Below are 22,448 nucleotides of genomic sequence, written 5' to 3' on the forward strand. Positions count from 1 at the left end.
ATGTTTTATGCCACTAAGTTTGGGAGGTAGTGTAACCATGGTAACCATATCAATGGGGATTTAATATACAATACAAAGAAAGAAAAGCAGGCTGTGCATGAAACTATGATGACAGTGCCTTATGAAGCAAAGATCATGACTAATCTAATTCCATGCACCCTGGAGTCCTTGAAAAGCGGGGAGGGGAGGCAAAAATCATTTAAAGACACCTTCCAAAAACTCAAAACAAATGCACCACATTCACCAATCTTTTGATGTAGGACCAAAGCCTCTTTTAGAAACATAGGACCACTGATAAAAGGTTCTAAGACATATCTTTTATATGTATCACACCCATCCTGCAGTATTTTCAATTTTGGTTTAAGTGGAAAAGTGGAGCGAGAAAGTAAGAAAGCTTACAAGGCAATCTAAAGGTATGATGCTCCTGCGTATGTATATTTGTCTCACTCGTGCCTAATTGGAAATAAATTTTTTATGTGACCTTTACTCTTTCCAAAGCATTCAACTCACTTTACCATTTCTGTAGTAGTTAATTAAATTATAATAAAGGGCATCGGGGTCATAAACAGGTTTGGGAGCCTTAAAAATGTCATTCTTGGTAAGTATTTATATATGTTTGCGTGTGTTACTTACTTCCATATACTTATATAACTGTTTTGTTTCCAAAGGAGTAGGAGGAGGAGGAAGTACCTATTACGGGTAATGATTGTCTGAATTAGCTTACTCTACCACCCAATTATACTTTCTAGAGGTATTTTTGATACCATGTAGAAACCAAGAGGTTCCATTAAAATGTTAAGCCATTCTGGGAAACAGAAGCCTATATTATCTGTTTGTTCTGACAAGAGAAGTCAGTGATGGGTATCCTGAAGCCACACACCTCACTACTTGAATTAATGACATCACTGAAATACATCATTATGTATCACTAAAAAAAATACTGCCATTTAACCTACGATACAATGCCAAGATACCACTGATTGCACTTAGAATTAAATGTAATACCCTTTTGACAAGCACAAGTAATTATAATGCTCTGAGGAAGCCAAGAAAGCTGAAAGCACTGACAGTTATTGGTGAAAGGAAGTCATATACAGCAGTTGTAATCAACATGCTAAAACTTTATTCCAGAAAAAAACCTTTAAAATTGAAAATTTCAAATAAGCAAGTCCTTTACAGACATGAGGCTACCTTCAAATCAAGAAGTAAATGATAGTGTTAATTAGCAGCTTAAAGAGGCAGTTAAGTGGCAGTTAATAACACTGATAAATATGTAAGAGTGTGGAATTCTCAATGAGATCACTTCCTCTTTTCCTTTCACTGGATTGTGTACAGATATCCTCTTGTTATTTAAATATAATACAATCACAGCATTTCTCAAGTAATTATTAGAGTCCCTGTGTTTACAAGCTGATATTTACTCTTCATTAATTCAACATCTCCCAAGTACTTGTATTAAAAATATTTTTTGCCAAAAGAAAAAGCTTACTGGAGTTTCAAAAAATTAATTTCAAACGGCCGGGCACGGTGGCTCATGCCTGCAATCCCTGCACTTTGGAGGGCCGAGGCGGGCGGATCACAAGGTCAGGAGATTGAGATCATCCTGGCTAACACGGTGAAACCCTGTTTCTACTAAAAATACAAAAAATTAGCCGGGCATGGCGTTATGCACCTGTAGTCCCAGCTACTCGGGAGGCTGAGGCAGGAGGATGGCGTGAACCCGGGAGGCGGAGCTTGCAGTGAGTGGAGATGGCACCACTGCACTCCAGCCTGGGCGACAGAGCAAGACTCTGTCTCAAAAAAAAAAAAAAATTAGTTTCAAACAACATTCAAATTACAATTAAATTTACCTCTTCTTTGGAGCATGTTCTGCAGCTCTTTGAGGCCCACCAGTTGTAGCTTTTAAGGGGACTTCTGCTGGGTGGCTTTGTTGTTTGTATGTTTACTGTGCTCAATTCAACTTTCGTGCCCTTAATAATGTCTAACAAGTCTTTTTTCCTGTTTTCCTTTACACTGTCTTGGTTCTCTGAAGTCTCCTTGGAAGTCTCAACAGTTCAGACTGCTCAACTTTCTTGCTACAGATCGCGCGATTAGTGCCAAAATATCCTTGGATATTATTTTTTGTCCTAGAAAGATGCATTAAAGAAAAAGAAAAGAAAAATATAATGCAGGCTAATAAAGAAAAAACTATGTGTCTAATTTTTTTTTCAATTCAAGCCCATTCCATTTGCTTTTTATAATTATTGTTAACAACCATAGCAGCAGCAACTTACCATTTATTAGCATACACTACAAGCCTCACCTTGTGCAATATGTTTTATGTACATTTCTCATACCCACATTAACTCCCTAAGGTCTCCATTTTGTAGATAAGGAAACTGAAAATGAGAGAAGTAACTTACCTAAGGTCATACACCTCACAGCTCACTAAGGCCTAAGACACACTGGTGTGCCACAAGTAAGTAGAGGTGTGCTGAGATATTGATCACCTGCTCCTTGGGGTGGCCAGGGGAGGTCTGGGGGTGCTGGTGCTCCTAAATTTGTTCCTTCCCACCATTTACCCGAGTTCGTTAGAAAAATTCTGACATGGTTGGCCGGGCGCGGTGGCTCACACCTGTAATCCCAGCACTTTTGGAGGCTGAGACAGGCAGATCACGAGGTCAGGAGATCGAGACCATCCTGGCTAACACAGAGAAACCCCGTCTCTACTAAAAATACAAAAAAATTAGCCGGGCATGGTGGTGGGCGCCTGTAGTCTCCACTGCTGGGTAGGCTGAGGCAGGATAATGGTGTGAACCCGGGAGGCGGAGCTTGCAGTAAGCCGAGATCGTGCCACTGCACTCCAGCCTGGGTGACAGAGCAAGATTCCGTCTCAAAATGAAAAACTCTGACATGGTTAATAAATGACAATTTATTATTCTCAAACCCAGATCTGACTGACTGCAAGTCCTTGATCTTAACACAATATAACACCTCTTTTAAAAGTTATAATTAGGCTGGGTGCAGTGGCTCACGCCTGTGATCCCAACATTTTGGGAGGCCGAGGTGGGTAGATCACAACGTCAGGAGTTTGAGACCAGCATGGCCAACACAGTGAAACCCCATCTCTATTCAAAATACAAAAACTGAGCCAAACGTGGTGGCATGTGCCTGTAATTCCCAGCTACTCAGGAGGCCGAGGCAGAAGAATCGCTTGAACCCGGAAGGCGGAGGTTGCAGTAAGCCTAGATCACGCCATTGCACTCCAGCCTGGGCAACAGTATGAGATTTGTCTAAAAAAAAAAAAAAAAGTTGTAATTAAATATGAAAATAATCAAAAAGATTACTTTCAAAAACCGAGTGGGTGTTATTTTAATCTGATCAACATTTTCATCGAGCCACATGCGACTTAACCCATAACCACTTGTAAGCGAAGCTAAAATGGAACAGAAAATAGAATAATCGATGGCTAGAAATGTCATTTTTGCTTTCTTCATTAGATACATTTATGAAAGAGAACACCACAAATGATTATGTCTATATTAGACTCATGCAAAAGATATCCTAATTCTAAGTAACCCATATATCCAATTTTATTCTGTGGGGTTAAAAATCTCTTTTGGTATTTGATTACTGAAGAACTTTAAATTCTGAATGTGTTGGTTTCAGTAAGCGTGTATATTTTAAAAATCATTCATTAAATATAGTGAATATCTACCCTGTGCTGGGCACTATACTAGATACTGACGATATATTAGTAAATACGAATTTCATGTTCTCTACCTTTATGAAGCTGATGTGCTATAGCACTGCTTCTCAAACTTTAATATGCATAGAAATTATTTTTTTTTTTTTTTGAGACAAGGTCTTGCTCTGTCACACAGGCTGGAGTGCAGTGGCGTGATCTTGGCTCACTGCAGCCTTGATCCCCAGGCTCCAGCGATCCTCCTACCTCAGCCTCCTGAGCAGTTGGGACTAATTTTCTGTAGACACAGGTTTCCCCATGTTGCCCAGGAACTCCTGGAATCTGCTCACCTAGAACTCCCACCACCCACCTAGGCCTCCCTAAGTGCTAGTATTACAGGCATGGGCCACTGTGCCTGGTCCATAGAAATTATCTATGCTCCTTGCTTAAAATACACATTCTTTGGTCCCACCAAACTATTCTGATTCAGTAGCTTTTTCCAGGAGACACTCGAGAATTTGCATTTCTAATAAGCTCCCAGGTGTTGCTAATGTTGCTGGTCAGGGGACTCCATTACAGTAGCTATACTACCTATGTTACTTAATTCTTACAATCTTAAAGGACAGGTTTTATTATTCTCGTTTACAGAACAAACTGCTACCCCTAGACGTTAAGTCAGTGGTTATGAATCCCTAGAGGTTATACAAATCACATAGGCAGCTGACTTAAAACACAGATTCCTGAGATTCTTCGTCTGTTAAGTTTGGAATGGGGTTTTGGGAACTGCATTTTAACTAAGACCCAGGTGCTTCTGATGCAGGTGAGCTCAAGAGCCTGTATCAGACTTTGGGTTAAATACTATATCAAGTTCTTAAAGCTGGAAAATGGTAGCCACAGGCTAAGGATAATTGCATGAAAGAGAAAATGCAATTTCAAAAAATGCTGAAACTATCTGATGTGCTTATGAAAACGTCAGAGGCTATCAAATCAGGCACTTTCAAATCAGAATGACAAAACAATTGCCAAACTAGTATCCTCATACTAAGTACACAGGACTCTCATAATACTCAATATATGATACAATCTAGGAAAAGAATTATTACTTTACATTTAAAGTTAATATTGGCTGGGTGTGGTGGCTCACACCTGTAATCCCAACACTTTGGGAGGCTGAGGGGGGTGGATCACCTGAGGTCAGGTGTTCAAGACCAGCCAGGCCAACATGATGAAACTCCGTTTCCACTAAAAAATACGAAAATGAGCCGAGCGTGGTGGCATGCGCCTGTGTTTAAGATTGTAAGGATTAAGTAAAATAGGTAGCATAGCTACTGTACTCGGGAGGATGAGGCACAAGAACCGCTTGAACCCAGGAGAAAGAGGTTGCAGTGAGCTGAGATCGTGCCACTGCACTCCAGCCTGGGCCACAGAGCAAGACTCTGTCTCAAAAATAAGTAATAATAATAATAATAATAATAACAATAATAAAGTTGGCTGGGGGCACTGGCTTTCGCTTGTAATCCCAGCACTTTGCGGGGCTGAGGCAGGCAGATCACCTGAGGTCGGGAGTTCGAGACCCATCTGACCAACATGGAGAAACCCCCATCGCCACTAAAAATACAAAATTAGCCAGGTGTGGTGGCGCATGCCTGTAGTCCCATTTATACAGGCAGGATAATCACTTGAACATGGGAGGCAGAGGGTTCGGTGAGTCAAGATCAGCCTGCGCAGTAAGAGTGAAACTCTGGCTCTAAATAAATAAATAAAGTTAATATTAAAAGTATTTTAACAGAAAGGTGGTAATCAGGGGAATGGAATGAATCTCACATATAATCTTGACTACAGTGTTTTCTTTCAAGACTGCTATCACACCACAGAAAGCAATCTACATTACAGGAAAATCATGTATAATTAACTCCGTAACACTAATATAATAAAATTATAAACCTACCCTCCCACCTGAGTTTGTTTCCACTCACAGCATCTCATCAGTACTTCAAACGCAACACCTTCAAAACGACATTCAAGACGTCCCCTTTCAGACTGACTTTCCATTTTTCACACTTCTATATTAAAATGCCCCGTGACATAGATTTCTTTTTTGTTTTCTAAAAACTGTAATATAGGTAAAAACCTTTCTCAACGCCAGCTCTACATTCTTCTGCTAAAATTAAGGATACCCTAATCCTCCAAAGCAGCCAGTTGAAATCTTTGCTCTCTGACCACCCTACCATTATCCCATGATGTCACATCCCCTTAATTCTACCTCTGCAATTTTTCTCTTCCATTCAGCTAGTCCTTCCCATCTTCACTGCTACCAACCTGCTTCAGCCCTGTACTTAACCAAACTGGCTTCTTAGTATTATGCATGGAATTTACGCAGTGGAATTTAGGCTTTCACAATAATAAAGTTCTCGGAGGATAAATAGCAAAACCAAGTATGCCGCAACACCTTTTCTTTCCTGGCTAACTTCAACCAGTGGTCCTTCAGATTTCATCAGACTTTTCTTCCAGAAAGGATATCCCGAGTCGCCCCTGCAATGGTTAGGTGTCCCTATCTGCTCTTCCAGCAATTACTTGTTGGATGAACAGTGTACTCTCTGCTTCCGTACACTATCAGCAATTATTTCACTACACAGCACTTGAATTGTCTACTTGCTGGAACTACACGCTCCGTGATGACAAGGCTCTTATTCGGGGTTTATAACCACTACTGGCACGCTGTAAAGTTTCCCAATAACGAACTAAAGAATAAACGAAGGAAACAGAAATCAGACTATTAAATAAATCTTGGGAGGCAAAAGATAAAACAACTTCACTTTTGGAGCTTGGATAAACTGACAGGAGGTGATGACAAGAGGAATAAGGCACAGCGACCAGGCTTGTAAACGGAGCTCTGTTTTCCACGCACGCTATAACCTTGGCCAAGTCATCTTACCTTTCTGGGATTTTTTTCTCAGACGTAAAGCAATAGCTTCTAAAACCCAGCACGCAGTAACTTCGACCCTAGGAAGTCGGAGCATAACAATGTACAGGACGGGGCACGCGGATGCCCGAGGACCTGCGGGGCCAAGAGCGCTGAACTGCGGTACCTGACCCTTCCATGCCGAGCAGCGAGTAGCACAATTGCAGCCGCTGATGTCTCCGGCCTTCCACAGGACAAAGGGTGGCAAGAAAGGGTGCTAAGAGGTAGAAACACCGAGACTCTAGGAAACACCCCGTAGACACAGAGCTAACCAGGAGCGCAACTGAAACAGTGCGTCCCCAAGCCAAACACATCCCCCCTTCTCTTCCGTTTCCGGTCTGGCGTGTTCCCTTCCCTTTGCTTTCTGGTGGGTAACAGGGGTGGGTAACTGTGTTCCGGACTCGCCCGCGGGCCGGACGGAGCCAACTACTTCCAAGCCACCCCACCCATCCCGCGATTCTATTCCCAGAGACTGAGTCCTCGCCAGTGTTTAGCAAGGTTAGCTGGCCTAGGAGGATCCCAGACCGCCCCGATCGCCGAACAAGATAGTGGAGGGCGTGATCAGTTGTGCAAAAACTACAGATCAGTCTGGTTTTATGTTGTTGTTTTTTTTTCTAAGACGGAGTCTCCCTCTGTAGCCCAGGCTGGAGCGCAGTGGCGCGATCTCAGCTCACTGCAACCTCCGCCTCTCAGGTTCAAGCAGTTCTCCTGCCTCAGCCTCCTTAGTAGCTAGGATTACAGGAGTGCGCCACCACCACGCCGGCTTTTTAAAGACATTTTTTTTTTTTGTACTTTTAGTAGAGATGGGGTTTCAACATGTTGCATGGCTAGTCTCGAACTCCTGACCTCATGATCCGCCTGCCTAAGCCTCCCAAAGTGCTGGTATTACAGGAGTGAGCCACCACGTCCGGTCGATCGGTCTGTTCTTTAACAGATACTACTGTGCGTTGTTTGGAGGGAAAGGGTCTACAGGTTCATCACGTTCTCAAACCAAAGTGGTTTAAAGAAGTTACCATAGGACCTGCTGCCCGATGAAAAAGCGTTTCTTTTCAGTCTTTATTCTTGATGTAGAGTCAGAATAACACAAGTTTCATTTTTCACGAGTGACTTTAGGCCGGGCGCGGTGGCTCACGCCTGTAATTTCAACACTTTGGAAGGCCAAGGAGAGTGAATCACCTGAGATCAAGAGTTCCGGACCAGCCTGGTCAACACGGTGAAACCCCGTCTCTACCAAAAATGCAAAAATTAGCCGGGCGCAGTGGCTCACACCTGTAAATCCAGCTACTCGGGAAGCTGAGGGTTGGACGGATCCCCCACGAGCGCGCGGATGGCTGCGAGTCCACGCTCCCGGGGAGATCGGCTGGCAGAGACGGGTGCAGGGAACCGGCTCGGCGGGAGCGTGGCAAAAGCTGACGCGCTCTGGCGAGTTCCCACTTAGGGAAGGAGAGTTTTAATTTGCCCTCTCTGCCATTTGGGGGAGCTGCGCGCTGCCCGACCAGCCCGCGATGTTGCGAGCCGGGCTCCTGCCGCTGCCCCCTTACACCCACTCAGGTAGATAGGAGACTACACTGGTCAGCCTTACCCCGCTCCTCCGTCTACTGCTAAGATCAGAAAGGCAGAAGCCACGGGCAGCCCAGTACTACATGGTACTCCCGGCTTAACCACACCTTGCATGGCTCCAAGGGCTGGCCAGGCTTATCCTGTCGCAGGTTCCCGCTAAGTGCAGGATTCAGATCTTACTGCGTCCGGAATTGGTGGGTTCTTGGTCTGACTGACTTCAAGAATGAAGCCGTGGACCCTCGCGCAGAGTGTTACAGTTCTTAAAGATAGTGTGTCTGAAGTTACGTTCCTCCTGACGTCTGGACGTGTTCAGAGTTTCTTTCTTCTGGTGGGTTTGTGGTTTCGCTGGCTTCAAGAGTGAACCTGCAAACCTTCACCATCAGTATTAACAGCTCTTAAAGCAGCGCATATGGAGTTGTTCATTCCTCCCAGTGGGTTTCTCGTCTTAGGCTGGGCTACAGGAGTGAAGCTGCAGACTTTTGCAGTGAGTCTTACAGCTCCACAGCTCATAAATGCAGTGCAAAACCACAGTGAACAGCAGCAAAATTTATCGCACAAAGCAAAACAACAAAGCTCCCACCACCTGGAGAGAGACCCCAACAAGTTGCCTCTGCTGGCTCCTGCAGCCAGCTTTTATTCCCTTATCTGACCCCACCCACATCCAGCTGATTGGTCTATTTTACAGAGCGCTGCTTGGTCCGTTTTGATATACTGCTGACTGGTGAGTTTACAATCCCTGAGCTAGACACAGAGCGCTGATTGGTGTATTTACAATCCTCTAGATAGACATAGAGGTTCTTCAAGTCCCCGCTAGATTAGCTAGACACAGAGCACGGACTGGTGCATTTACAAACCTTGAGCTAGACACAGGGTGTTGATTGGTGCATCTACAATCCTTTAGCTAGACATAAACAAGTTCTCCAAGTCCCCACCAGATTAGCCAGATACAGAGTGCTGGTTGGTGCATATACAATCCTTCAGCTAGACATAAACGTTCTCGAAGTCCCCATTCGACTCAGGAGCTCAGCTGGCTTCCCCTAGTGGATCCCGCGCCAGGGCCGCAGAGGGAGCTGCCCGCCAGCCCGGAACTAACCACGCGCCTGCACTCCTCAGCCCTCGGGAAGTCGATGGGTCGGACTGGGCGTCGCGGAGCACCGGGCAGCCCGCGTTGGGGAGACTCGGGGCGCGCGGGAGCCCACCGCGGGGGGCTGGGGCATAGAGGCCTGCAGGTCCCAGCCCTGCCCCGCGGGGAGGCTGCTGAGGCCCGGCGAGAATTCGAAGGCGGCGCGGGCAGGCCGGCAGTGCTGGGGGACCCGGCGCTCCCTCCGCAGCTGCTGGCCTGGGTGCTAAGCCACTCACTGCCCGGGGCCAGTGGCGCTGGCCGGCTGCTCTGAGTGCCGGGCCCGCTGAGCTCGCGTCCACCCAGAACTCATGCTGGCCCGCAGCGCCAGGCGCAGCCCACGTTCCCGCCCGCGCCTCTCTCCACACCTCGTGCAAGCAGAGGGAGCCGGCCTCGGCCGGTCCAGAGAGGGGCTCCCACAGTGCAGTGGCGGGCTGAAGGGCTCCTCAAGCGCCGCCAGAGTGGACTCCGAGGCCGCGAGGGCTGCTAGCACGTTCTCACCTCATTACCATGGTTCTTTTTAATAGGAGTTGTGGCCAGGCGCGGTGGCTCACGCCTGTAATCCCAGCACTTTGGGAGGCAGAGGCGGGCAGATCACGAAGTTAGGAGATTGAGACCGTCCTGGCTAACACGGTGAAACCCTGTCTCTACTAATAATACAAAGAATTAGCCGGGTGTGGTGGCGGGTGCCTGTAGTCCCAGCTACTTGGGAGGCTGAGGCAGGAGAATGGCGTGAACCAGGGAGGCAGAGCTGGTAGTGAGCCGAGATCTCGATCTCGCCACTGCACTGCAGCCTGGGGGACAAAGCGAGACTCAGTTTAAAAAAAAAAAAAAAAAAAAGGAGTTGCCTCTGTGCTATGTGGAGATCAGGGTGTTGTATTACTCTTGTTAATGGAGCTCGTGCTGTCGACCTGTGAGGTCTCAAAGTTAAGTTTTAATTTGATCATGAACATACGCAAAGCAAAGGCTTATGGATATTAAAGGATTATTTATATATTCTAATTTTCATCATAGTTTAAAAATAGTCATAGAATCTGTTACCAGTGAGGGACTTTAACAAGGAATTTGAAAAGGGAACCAATAAAATCATTGAATTTGGGTGCAGTCTTTAAAAATAAATTTGCAAAACATTCATTCTACACCTATTTTTATGAAAATAATTTTCCCCTAAGGTCAATAAACTCCTATTTGGAAACAGAATTTTTATTAAATACCTGTGCAAGCCAGGCATGGTGGCTCAGGCTTTTAGTCACAGCACTTTAGGAGGCCAAGGTGGGCAGTTCACTTGAGGCCAGGATTTGGAGACTAGCCTGGGCAACATGGTGAAACCTCGTCTCTGCTAAAAATACAAAAATTAGCCGGGCGTGGTGGTGCACGTCCGTAGTCCCAGCTACTCCGGAGGCTGAGGCAGGAGAATCACTTGAACCTGGGAGGCAGAGGTTGCAGTCAGCCAAGATCGTGCCACTGGTCCAGCTTGGGCGACAGAGCAAGACAACGTCTCAAAGAAAAAAAAAGATAAAAAGATGCAAGAGAGAGACTTGGCTTTTACCTGTCCTTCATGAAAAAGGGAACCGTGACCCAGAAGAGATGTAGAGATGTGGGGGTTCCCGAACTTGGAAAGGCATGAGAATAAACCTGGCAGGAAACGTTGGCTAATGGGGCACATGGGAACCACTAGCCTAAAATTCCATAAAGGCATTCCAAAGTTTACATCAACATTCTCTCTGTCCTCGCAAAAATAATCAAGGTAGGGAGGTGCGCTTTTGTGATGCTGAAAACACAGCTTACTTTGAGCAGATCTTGCTAAGATCCACTCACGCTAACAGAACCTTTGTGACTGAATGCTATACACAGTACACTTGGGGATGCTTACTTTATTTGTAAAAAACAAACTTTTTAAAAAATTGAAGTATACCTTTGTCAAAAGACAAAATTATGGTAATTTTAGTTTAATTTGTTTTAACTTATGATTACAGAATAGGGCAACATCTCCTTCTATAAAGTAGAATGAGTGTTCCAGTGAGTTGAGCAGAGGGGTTTGGCTTTATAGGCACAAAAGGGCTGAAGAAAATAGAAACAGGGGACAAAAATCAGATTGGTCATTTCAAAGTAACCTTCCTTATAGGGTTAAAACAGAGGGGATTTCCTTGTCATGCTGGCTCAGGTAAACTAGGCCACCTCTGAACGGTGCTGCAAGTCTCCTGCTTTTGGAAAACTGGCCCTGATTTCAAAGTTCAGTTTCATTACTTGGCACTTCTGGTTTGATTACTTCTGGTTTGATTACTTCTGGTTTGATTACTTCTGGTTTGATTACTTCTGGTTTCGTCTGGTGTACTGGGAGCTAGTACAGAAAGCTTGTCCAAAACTATGGCCCCCTACAAACTTTAGCATCTTCAATACGGAAAAGTGCATGAATCATAAATATGTTGATGAAAATGTTTTTTTTTTTTTTTTTTTTTTTTTTTTTTTTTTTTTTTTGAGACGGTGTCTCGCTCTGTTACCCAGGCTGGAGTGCAGTGGTGTGATCTCAGCTCACTGCAATCTCCACATCCTGGGTTCAAGTGATCCTCCTGCCTCAGCCTCCCAAGTAGCTGGGACTGCAGGCATGCACCACCACAGCAGGCTCAATTTTGTATCTTTAGTAGAGATGAGGTTTTGCCATGTTGGCCAGGCTGGTCTCGAACTCCTGATCTCAGGTGATCTGCCCACCTCGGCCCCCCAAAGTGCTGGTATTACAGGTGTAAGCCATTGTATCCGGCCAAAAATGTGTTTAAGGAATGATCACAGGGTTAATTCACCCAGGTAAACCTCCACCTGGATCAAGAAATAGACTATTAGCAGGAAGGCATACTTTTCTTGATACCATTTGAATACCCAGTGGAAAATCCATTCTTGAACATAATAAGCAGTTCATCCAAATCACATTTAATAGTTACTTCATCTTTTTTCAATTTCTTATAGTATCCTTCAAATGGTTTTTTTAAAACCCAAAAAACTCTTGACAAAGGAGATGGAAACTTCCATCTCAATTTCACAGCTTCTCTAGGGGAAGATCTTGTCCCAGTTATCCTGTTCTTAATCTACTCTAAGGCAGTGCAGACACAGTAAATTACCTCCCTACTGCAAGAGAGCAGATAGGCTGAGACTACGTGAAAGCGCCTGGCTGAGGGTCACAAGCAGGAATTGAAATTCAGCCTTCTCTACCAATTGGTTCCTTCAATTATTACTTTCTTACAAAAGAGGATTTTTTTGATTACCCTGTTTAAAGTAGTCTACCAGCCTATCTAGTCACACTCTCTGGCAGGGATTGCTGTTGTCCACTTACATCCATTCTTTTCTGGAGTTTTATCGAAACACATGGCCACAGAGGTAGAGACTATATTGCCCAGCATCCCTTGCAGAAAAATGTATCATGGACCGGAAGTTCTAATCAATAGACCCTGAACAGAAGTGATATGTCCTTAAAAAAATGGGCTCATATTCCCCACAAACATTTTCTCCTTTCTGCTAACTGGAATACAGACCAGATGATAGGAGTTGAAGCAACTAGACAACCGAACGATGAAGTTTACAGAGATGAGAGTGACAAAGGCATTCTACATGTGTCTTTCACCACCTCCTCCAGAGAGTTACAGAGGAAAGAGGAGGAATCCACTTCCATCTTGTTTAAATGTATCTGTGAGTCTCTTTGTTACAAGTAGCCTAGGCTGTACCTTAACCAATGTATCCTGTATGTCAAAACATTGTTTCATTATACAGAGTATTTTCAATGATCTGCAATTATCTCATATATTTATATGCTAAAATGCTTATTATCTACCTTGCCATGATAGAGTACGTCCTTCACGAAGGCATGGACTTTGTCTTATTAGCTGCTGCAATCTTACTTCTTAGAACTGTAGCTAGAATTAAAAATGTTGCTCAAAAAATAGTTGGTGAATAAATGAACTGTTTCCAAGTCAAAAGGAAGAAGCAGGTGCAGAGAGGTCCTAAGTAATTTGCCCAACTTCATAAAGCTAGTAAGTGGCAGAACCACATTCAAACTCAAGGCCATCTGACTCTGATATTCTCATTAATTCTGGAATAGCTGAGGGTCTCTTACTTTAGTCATGTGAAAAAGTCACATGGGGGTGTTTGTTAACATACATTACTGAGTAGTAGCTCAGACACACTGACTCAGTAGATCTCCATCTGAGAATCTAACAAGAACTCCAGGTGATTCTGCAAGGGTTCCTCTGACAGAGCTTTAAGAAAAATCATCATGGCCCTGTGGCTTATTTAGCTATTCAAAACTCTGCATGTCCTTAGAATACACATAAAGAGAAAGCTGAGAGATTGGTACAGTACTAAAGGTAAAAATCTGAAACAACATGGATGGATCTCTAAGGCATTATGCTAAGTGAAAGAAGCCTGATATAAGAAGACCAGTCCTGTACAATTCCACTTACATGACATTGCAAAGACAAAGCTACAGGGACACAAATCTGCTCACTGGTTACCAGGGGATAGAGATGGAAGGACAGAATTGATGACAAAGATGCAGGAGGAAACTTTTGGGGGTTATTGAAACACTCGAATAAGAGATTGCTAAGACTCTGGTGGGCTTATATGACCGTTTACATTTGTCAAAACTCATAGATATGTACACCTAAAAATTGTGAATTTTACCACATATAAGTTATAACCCAATAAACCTGATGTTAAGGCTGATCATGGTGGCTCATGCCTGTAATTCCATCACTTTGGGAGGCCAAGACAGGAAGATCCTTTGAGCCCAGGAGTTTGAGACCAGCCTGGGCAATGTAAGGGAGGCTCTGTCTCTATAAAAAATCAAGAAATTAGCCAGGCATGGTGCGCTTGTGGTCCTTGCTACTTGGGAGGCTGAGATGGGTGGATTGCTTGAGCCCAGGAGGTCAAGGCTACAACGAGCAGTGATCAAGCCACTGCACTCCAGCCTAGGTGACAGGGTGAAACCCTATCTCTAAATAAATAAATAAATAATTTTCACTTTAATTTTAAAAAATTAATAGGATAGTTCTAGTTGGCCATAAATTAAACCATAGAGATAATTTCAATAAACTCCCCCAAATTTTAAGTCTGTCCTTTGAAAAACTATAATAATCTGTCCAATGTTTGTCCAGAGCGATCATTATGAGAGTGACAAAAATAAAGCCAGAAAGTAGAAAATGTTTTTCTTTCTCTAACTCTCTATTATGATATATGATTCACCTGTCATTTTCTTCCCAGGAGCCTCTAGAAATGTACTTTTTAGAAACAAGTGACCTTTGGTAAAAAATAGCGACTCAACTGAGATCGGTCCTGATACATTAGAGATCAGTACTTTGCACTAGCTATCTCATGAAATTCTACACTAATAAACTCAACAAACCTTACAGGAAAATGAAGAAACAAAATCATCCTATGTTCCAGTTATCCATTACCGTGCAACAAACCATCCTAACACTCAGTATCTTAAAACAGCAACTTACTATCTCTCCTGGTTCTGTGGTAGATGGGCCTCAGCTGGGTGGCCCCTACTTTGATCTCTCATGTGGTCGCCATCAGATAAGACAGGATGTCCAGGATGGTTTCTTCACCCACACATGTGATGCCTCAGTGAGAGTAACTGGAAGAAACGGGCTGGCTGATCTCTCCACACCTTTGCCCTGTGACCATTTTTTTTTTTTTTTTTTTTTGAGATGGAGTCTGACTCTGTTGCCCAGGCTGGAGCACAGTGGTGTGATCTCGACTCACTACAACCTCCGCCTCCCAGGTCCAAGCTATCCTCCTGTCTCAGCCTCCAGACTAGCTGGAACTACAGGCATAGACCATCACACCTGGCTAATTTTTGTATTTTTTTAGTAGAGGCAGGGTTTCACCGTGTTGGCCAGACTCATCTCAAACTCCTGATCTCAGGTGATCTGCCTGCCTCGGCCTCCCAAAGTGCTGGGATTCCTGGCATGAGACACTGTGCCCGGCTTGCCCCATGACTTTTGTACCTGACTGGGTTGGGCTTACTCACAGCATGGCATCTCAGCATATTTGGACTTCTGTGTGTGTATGTGTCACTCTCTCTCCAGGCTGGAGTGCAATGGTGCAGTCTCGGCTCACTGCAACCTCCGCTTCCCAAGTTCAAGCGATTCTCCTGCCTCAGCTTCCCGAGTAGCTGGAACTACAGGTGTGCACCACCATGCCCAGCTAATTTTTGTATTTTTATTCCTTTTTGTATTTTTATTAGAGATGGGGTTTCACGACGTTGGCCAGGATGGTCTCGATCTCTTGACCTCGTGATCGGCCCGCCTTGGCCTCCCAAAGTGCTGGGATAACAGGCGTTGAGTCACCGGGCCTGGCCTATATTTGGACTTCTTACAGAGCAGCTGGCTTGCCTTAGAGTGAACATTCACACCAGACTAAAGCTGCACAGCATTAAAGATCACATAGCATCACTTTCTTCTCATTCTCCTGGTGCAAAATGAGTCACAGGGCCAGTCCAGATTCAAAGTGAAGGAACCACACTTCTCTGCGAGTGCCAGCAGCAGTGGTCACTGGGGGACCAATTTCAGAGAGTTGCTACCACATCCTAGAAAACTTTTAATTAGTTCATTCCATTCATTTCATCAGTATATTCTTTAAAAAACTGTTTTAAATTATTTTAAACATGTTCGTGGGTACATAGTAGTTGTATATAGTTATGGAGTACATGAGATGTTTTGATACAGGCATGCAGTGCATATTAATCACATCATGGAGAATGGAGTACTCAAGCATTCATCCTTTGAATTACAAACAATTCAATTACATTCTTTAAGTTATTTTAAAATATACAATTAAGTTGTTATTGACTACAGTCACCCTATTGTGCAATTAAAACCGTTAGTCTTATTCATTCTTTCTATTTTTTTTGTACCCACTAACCATCCCCACCTCCCCTCCAACTCCCCACTACCCTTCTCAGCCTCTGGTAACTATCCTTCTACTTTCTATGACCACGAGTTCAATAGTTTTGATTTTTAGATGCCATAAATAAGTGAGAACATGAGATGTTTGTCTTTCTGTTCCTAGCTCATTTCATTCAGCATAATGACCTCCGGTTCCATCCATGTTATTACAAATGCCTGGATCTCATTCTTTTTCATGGCTGAATAGTACTCCATTGTGTATATATATATATACCACATTTTCTTTATCCATTCATTTGTTGATGGGCACTTAGGTTGCTTACAAATCTTAGCTATTGTAAACACTGCAGCAACAAACATAGGAGTGTGGATATCTTTTCTAAATTCTGATTTCCTTTCTTTTAGGTATATACCAGGAGTGGGATTGTTGGATGATATGGTAGCTCAATTTTTAGTCTTTTGACAAATCTCCAAACTGTTCTCCATAGTGCTTGTACTTAATATACATTCCACCAACACTGTACAAGGGTTCCCTTTTCTCCACATCCTCGCCAGCATTTGTCATTACCTGGCTTTGGATATAAGCCATTTTAACTGGGGTGAAATGATATCTCATTGCAGTTTTGGTTTGCATTTCTCTGATGATAATGATGAGCACCTTTTCACATGTCTGTTTACTATTTGTTTGTTTTCTTTTGAGAAATGCCTATTCAAATCTTTTGCTCATTTTTTGATCAGATTATTAGTTTTTTTTCCTATAGAGTTGTTTGAACTCCCTATATATTCTGGTTATTAATCCCTTGTCAGATAGGTGGTTTGCAAATATTTTCTCCCATTCGGTGGGTTGTCTCTTCACTTTGTTGATTGTATCCTTTTCTGTGCAGAAGCTTTTTAACTTGATGTGATCCCATATGTTCATTTTTGCTTTGGTTGCCTGTGTTTGTGGAGTATTACTCAAGAAATTTTTGCCCAGACCAACGTCTTAGAGATTTTTCCCAATGTTTCCCAATGTTTCTAGTAGTTTTATAGTTTGAGGTCTTAAGTCTTTCATCCATTTCGATTTGATTTTTGTATATGGCAAGAGATAGTGGTCTAGTTTCATTCTTTTGCATGTGGATATCCAGTTTTCCCAGCACCATTTATTGAAGAGACTGTCTTTTCCCCAGTGTATGTCTTGGCACCTTTGATGAAAGTGAGTTCACTGTAGATTGTGGATTTGTTTTGGGGTTCTCTGTTCTGTTTCATTGGTCTATGTGTCTGTTTTTATGCCAGTACCATGCTGTTTTGGTTACTATAGCTCTCCAGTATAATTTGAAGTCAGGTAATGTGATTCCTTCAGTTTTGTTCTTTTTCCTTAGGATCCCTTTGGCTATTTTGGGTCTTTTGTGGTTTCAGATACATTTTAGGATTTTTTTTTTTCTATTTCTGTGAAGAATGTCATTGGTATTTTGATAGGAATTGCATCAAATCTGTAGATTGCTTTGGGCAGAATGGACATTTTAACAACATCAATTCTTCCAATCTATTAACATGGGATGCCTTTCCATTTTTTGGTGTCCTCTTCAATTTCCTTCATCGGTGTTTTATGGTTTTTATTATAGAGACTTTTCACATCATTGGTTAATTCCTGAGTATTTAAATTTGTGTGTGGCTATTGTAACTAGGAGTACTTTTTAAATTTCTTTTTCACATTGTTCACAGTTGGCATATAGAAATGTTACTGATTTTTTTATTTTTATTTTTTTGAGATGGTGTCTCACTCTGTCTCCCAGGCTGGCGTGCAGTGGGTGATCTTGGCTCACTGCAACCCCTGCCTCCCAGGTTCAAGAGATTCTCCTGCTTTAGACTCCGGAGTCGCTGGGATTACAGGCGTGCACCAACAGGTCCAGCTAATTTTTGTATTTTTAGTAGAGATGGGGTTTCACCATGTTGGCCAGGCTGGTCTCGCTCTCCTGACCTTGTGATCCACCTTCCTCGGCCTCCCAAAGTGTTGGGATTACAGGCATGAGCCACCGCACCCCCCTCCTTAACTCTTTCATCCATGAAGATGAAAGAAGGTTAAAGAAGCAAGGCAGGGGCCTGGTACAATTTGTGGATTAAGCTATTGGAAGGGTGCCATGTTGTATAGACTGCTCACAAAATGCTCATCATTAGAAAAAGAAAATTCTAATGTATCTTCTTAAATGGCTTGAAATTTTCTCCCAAGAAATAAAAAGCAGGAGAGGGGCTGGGCGCAGTGGCTCACGCGGGTAATCCCAGCACTTTGGGAGGCCGAGGAGGGTGGATCACAAGGTCAGGAAACCGAGACCATCCTGGCTAACACCGTGAAATCCTGTCTCTACTAAAAATTCAAAAAAAATTAGCCGGGTGTGGTGACAGGCGCCTGTAGTCCCAGCTACTCAGGAGGCTGAGGCGGGAGAATGGCATGAACCTGGAAGGTGGAGCTTGCAGTGAGCTGAGATCGTGCCACTGCACTCCAGTCTGGGCAACAAAGTGATACTCTGTCAAAAAAAAAAAAAAAAAAAAAAGGAAAAGGGAAGGGAAGGGAGAAGGGAAGGCAAGGGAGAAGGGAAGGGAAGGCAAGGCAAAGGAGAAGAAAGAAAAGAAAGGAAAGAGCCGGAGAACAAAGCAGTCATACGAAGCCTCCACTGCTCAGGTGTTCAGTAGACACAGCAGAGCACTGTGGTGCTGCAGGATGGGCGCAACCACGCAGCCAGGCTCCGCCCCTTTCTGTGGGACTCCGGACAAGTTTTCGCACCCTCTCTGGGTCTCAGTTGCCTTATCTGTGGAAAAGGGAATCATGTTAGCACCTGCCTTGCAGGTAGGTGGATTAAATGGGTTAAATATAGAATAGTGCTTATAGCAGAGTAGCACAGAGTAAGTACTATAGAAGTGTTTGTAGCTGTCAAAATGGAAAAGTGGAATGGAAATATCATTTGAAAGTCTATTTAAAATCAGGGAAGTTATGCAAAAAAACAATTTTGGGCGAGGTTGCTAAATTATCTAGAAGGTTAGTAAACACTGTTATTTATTTTTTATTTTTTATTTTTGAGACGGAGTCTTGCTCTGTCATCCAGGCTAGAGTGCAGTGGCACAATCTCGGTTCACTGCAACCTCCGCCTCTGGGTTCAAGCGATTCTCCTGCCTCAGCCTCCGGGGTAGCTGGGATCATAGGCATCCGCAACCACGTCCGGCTAATTTCTGTATTTTTAGTAGAACGGGGTTTCATCATCTTGGCCAGGCTGGTCTCAAACTCCTAACCTCGTGATCCACCTGCCTTGATCTCCAAAAGTGCTGGGATTACAGGCGTGAGCCACCATGCCCGGCGAACAACACTGTTCTTTGTAAGGATAGCTTCTGATTTCTAATGTAGCCAGCTTTTTTTTTTTTTTTTTTTTCAGCAATGACTACTTCTAGACCTGAGTGAATTTTCATTAGTCAACCTTATCAAACAGTCCAGGAAAATATATTGTTGTTGTTTATAGAGTGTTAATATATTGCTACATTCAGGAGCTGAAGAAAATGAAAGAATGTTAAGAAATCAGAATATTAAGGCCAGGCGCTATGGCTTAGGCCTATAATCTCAGCACTTTGGGAGGCTGAATCGGGCGGATCACCTGAAGTCGGGAGTTTCCGACCAGCCTGACCAACATGGAGAAACCCTGTCTCTACTAAAAATACAAAATTAGCCAGGCATGGTGGCACATGCATGTAATCCCAGCTACTCCGGAGGCTGAGGCAGGAGAAGCACTTGAACCGGGAAGGCAGAGGTTGTGGTGAGCCGAGATCGCACCATTGCACTCCAGCCCGGGCAACAAGAGCAAAACTCTGTCTCAAAAAGAAAAAGAAATCAGAATGTTGTTTCCACCTATTAATAATTCATGGAGCTGCAGACCTCTTGAATCATCATTAAAAGTCAGAAATCTTAAGTGAAAATAGTATTACTCTTGCATTCCATTGTATTATAAAGCACTTAGCACTGGATAGTATGAAGAGTTTTTCTGTGTTCCAAAGTATAGCGTATCTTTGGATGAGTCTAGCCTGAGAGCTTAGGATCAGTCCTATCCTGAGACACAGATAGGCATTCTTTGTTTTCTGCAGTGGGATGAGCAGATAGGAAGGACCAGCACCAAGAATCTGACTTGCCCTGGGGGTTCATGGATGCAGAAGAACCACAGGGAAGGGGTTGGTCCAACTGCCCAAAAGAAGTCTTTGAAGCCCATGCTGACCAATATCTAGAGTCCAGTACAACAGTTCTATTTACTGCCATATAACACAATAATGCTCACCGAAATTTTATAATCACTCCCCTGATTCCAAAACACTCTATGAATAAATGATCATTTGAAAGTCAATAACTGGCCGGGCGCAGTGGCTCACGCCTGTAATCCCAGCACTTTGGGAGGCCAAGGGGGGCAGATCACAAGGTCAGGAGATCGAGACCATCCTGGGTAACACACTGAAACCCCGTCTCTACTAAAAATACAAAAAAAAAAAAAAAAATTAGCCAGGTGTGGGTGGCGGGCGCCTGTAGTCCCAGCTACTCAGGAGGCTGAGGCAGGAGAGTGGCTTGAACCTGGGAGGCGGAGCTTGCAGTGAGCCGAGATCGCACCACTGCACTCCAGCCTGGACGACAGAGCGAGACTCCATCTCAAAAAAAAAAAAAAAAAAAAAAAGATAGCTAATGATTAGAGGTGGGAGTCAATGACTAGTGAAAAGCTGAAAAACTATGTTATGCATAGTATTCATAATAGCGTAGAAATACTAAAAACAGGTTAACTCTTACAAAGTTACAAAATCACAGTAAAGATATTAAAATAGCACATTACCTTAATGGTACAAGCAATTTCACTTCACTGTAATGAACTTTTTTCTCATGATATTTAATGTACCCCAGATTCATTTCTCACATTATTTAATTACTATACTAATTCTAAGGAACACTTTAGATTTAGTAAATAATACATCTTGGAAAGATCTAAGTGAATAAATAATACATCTACAAAGATTCAGAAAAATTTACAATATTCTGTCAATCTGTATGAAGTAATCACTAGTTCATGCTAGTGGATCACACACAAAAAGGTAAACAATGAAGCCACTTCTCCCAAGTGGCAGGATGGCAGAACACAAATGTCATAGCACAGGGGAAGCTTATAGGCTCTGTAGCTACGTTGCTTGTGCAGCAAAATGTATCCTATTCTGCTGTTTGTTTTATGCCATTTTCCATCATACTTACTTTGTCTATGTACTTCATAGGCAATCAAAGGTAATATATTTTATTAAATGCTTTTTGGTCACTAGAATTGCCCATATATGTGACTTCATTTCCCAAAAAATATGTCTATAAATCTGTGTCTTTTATGTTCAAAGTAATCCTTTTCCCTAAAATCAACTCTGAATTAACTTTCAATGCCTCTGTGTAAAAAAAGTACATAAGACTGTTTCCAACAAAATCGGAGGGGCAGCATAAACACCTGCGATATAGTAATGAGATAATAACACCACTGACTGCCCACTGCACACTAAACAATTTACATCCTCATCTCATTTAATTTCCTCAATGACATCAGGATTATCCAACAAGGGCAGTCATGTGTCTCAGCAGGTGTATGAAAACCTGTAACAAGGAGTCCAGGAATGGTCAATATTTGGAAATCCAACTAGCCATGCCACCAATGGCCTCAGTTTTCTGAGGTCTGCTTTTTGTGAAATAAGCCTGCAGAATAAACCCAGTTGTCCAGCAGTTTCAGCAACCTACTTCGATTTACTTGTGGCTCTACTAGCAAAAGTATTAAAGGCTTACGGACATCTTTGCAAAGGCAATGTACTACCTAAAGGCAGAGAAAGAAGGAGAGAATGAGGCTGGATGGGTTCACTGGGGGCATAACTCATCGTGAGATTTTCTGATCTGTGTGAGGGATGATGTGTGTGGTATATACTGGATGTGGTATTTCCTTTTTTTCTTAGGTGAATTAAGAGCTGTTTTGTCGGGCCAGGTGCTGTGGCTCATGCCTGTAATCCCAGCACTTTGGGAGGCCAAGGTGGGCAGATCACAAGGTCAGAAGATCGAGACCATCCTGGCTAACATGGTGAAACCCCGTTTCTACTAAAAATCCAAAAAATTAGCCGGGTGTGGTGGCAGGCGCCTGTAGTCCCAGTTACTCAAGAGGCTGAGGCAGGAGAATGGTGTGAACCCAGGAGGCAGAGCTTGCAGTAAGCCGAGATCACGCCACTGCACTC

The 22,448-nt window shown here is 43.4% G+C and overlaps 1 protein-coding gene across 8 annotated transcripts in view; it reads right to left on the reverse strand.

The window, feature by feature from the left end:
• NEK3 (NIMA related kinase 3) overlaps window positions 1–6,911 on the reverse strand; it is a 59,377-nt gene extending 52,466 nt beyond the window's left edge. For 5 of the 8 annotated variants that reach the window (XR_012426991.1, XR_012426989.1, XR_012426995.1 and 2 more), the window contains exons 1-2: window positions 6,600–6,911; window positions 1,851–2,126 (exon numbers count right to left, since the gene is read on the reverse strand). The gene's annotated coding sequence lies outside the window, so the exon portion shown is untranslated. Of the gene's footprint in view, window positions 1–1,850; window positions 2,127–2,402; window positions 3,273–6,599 lie in introns of all 8 variants that reach the window. The other 3 variants (XR_012426992.1, XM_074022097.1, XM_015438990.4) reach the window with 2 other exon arrangements.
• Between the last annotated feature and the right edge of the window lie 15,537 nt (window positions 6,912–22,448).

This window comes from Macaca fascicularis, chromosome 17, assembly GCF_037993035.2.
Source record: "Macaca fascicularis isolate 582-1 chromosome 17, T2T-MFA8v1.1".
Classification (NCBI taxonomy): domain Eukaryota; kingdom Metazoa; phylum Chordata; class Mammalia; order Primates; family Cercopithecidae; genus Macaca; species Macaca fascicularis.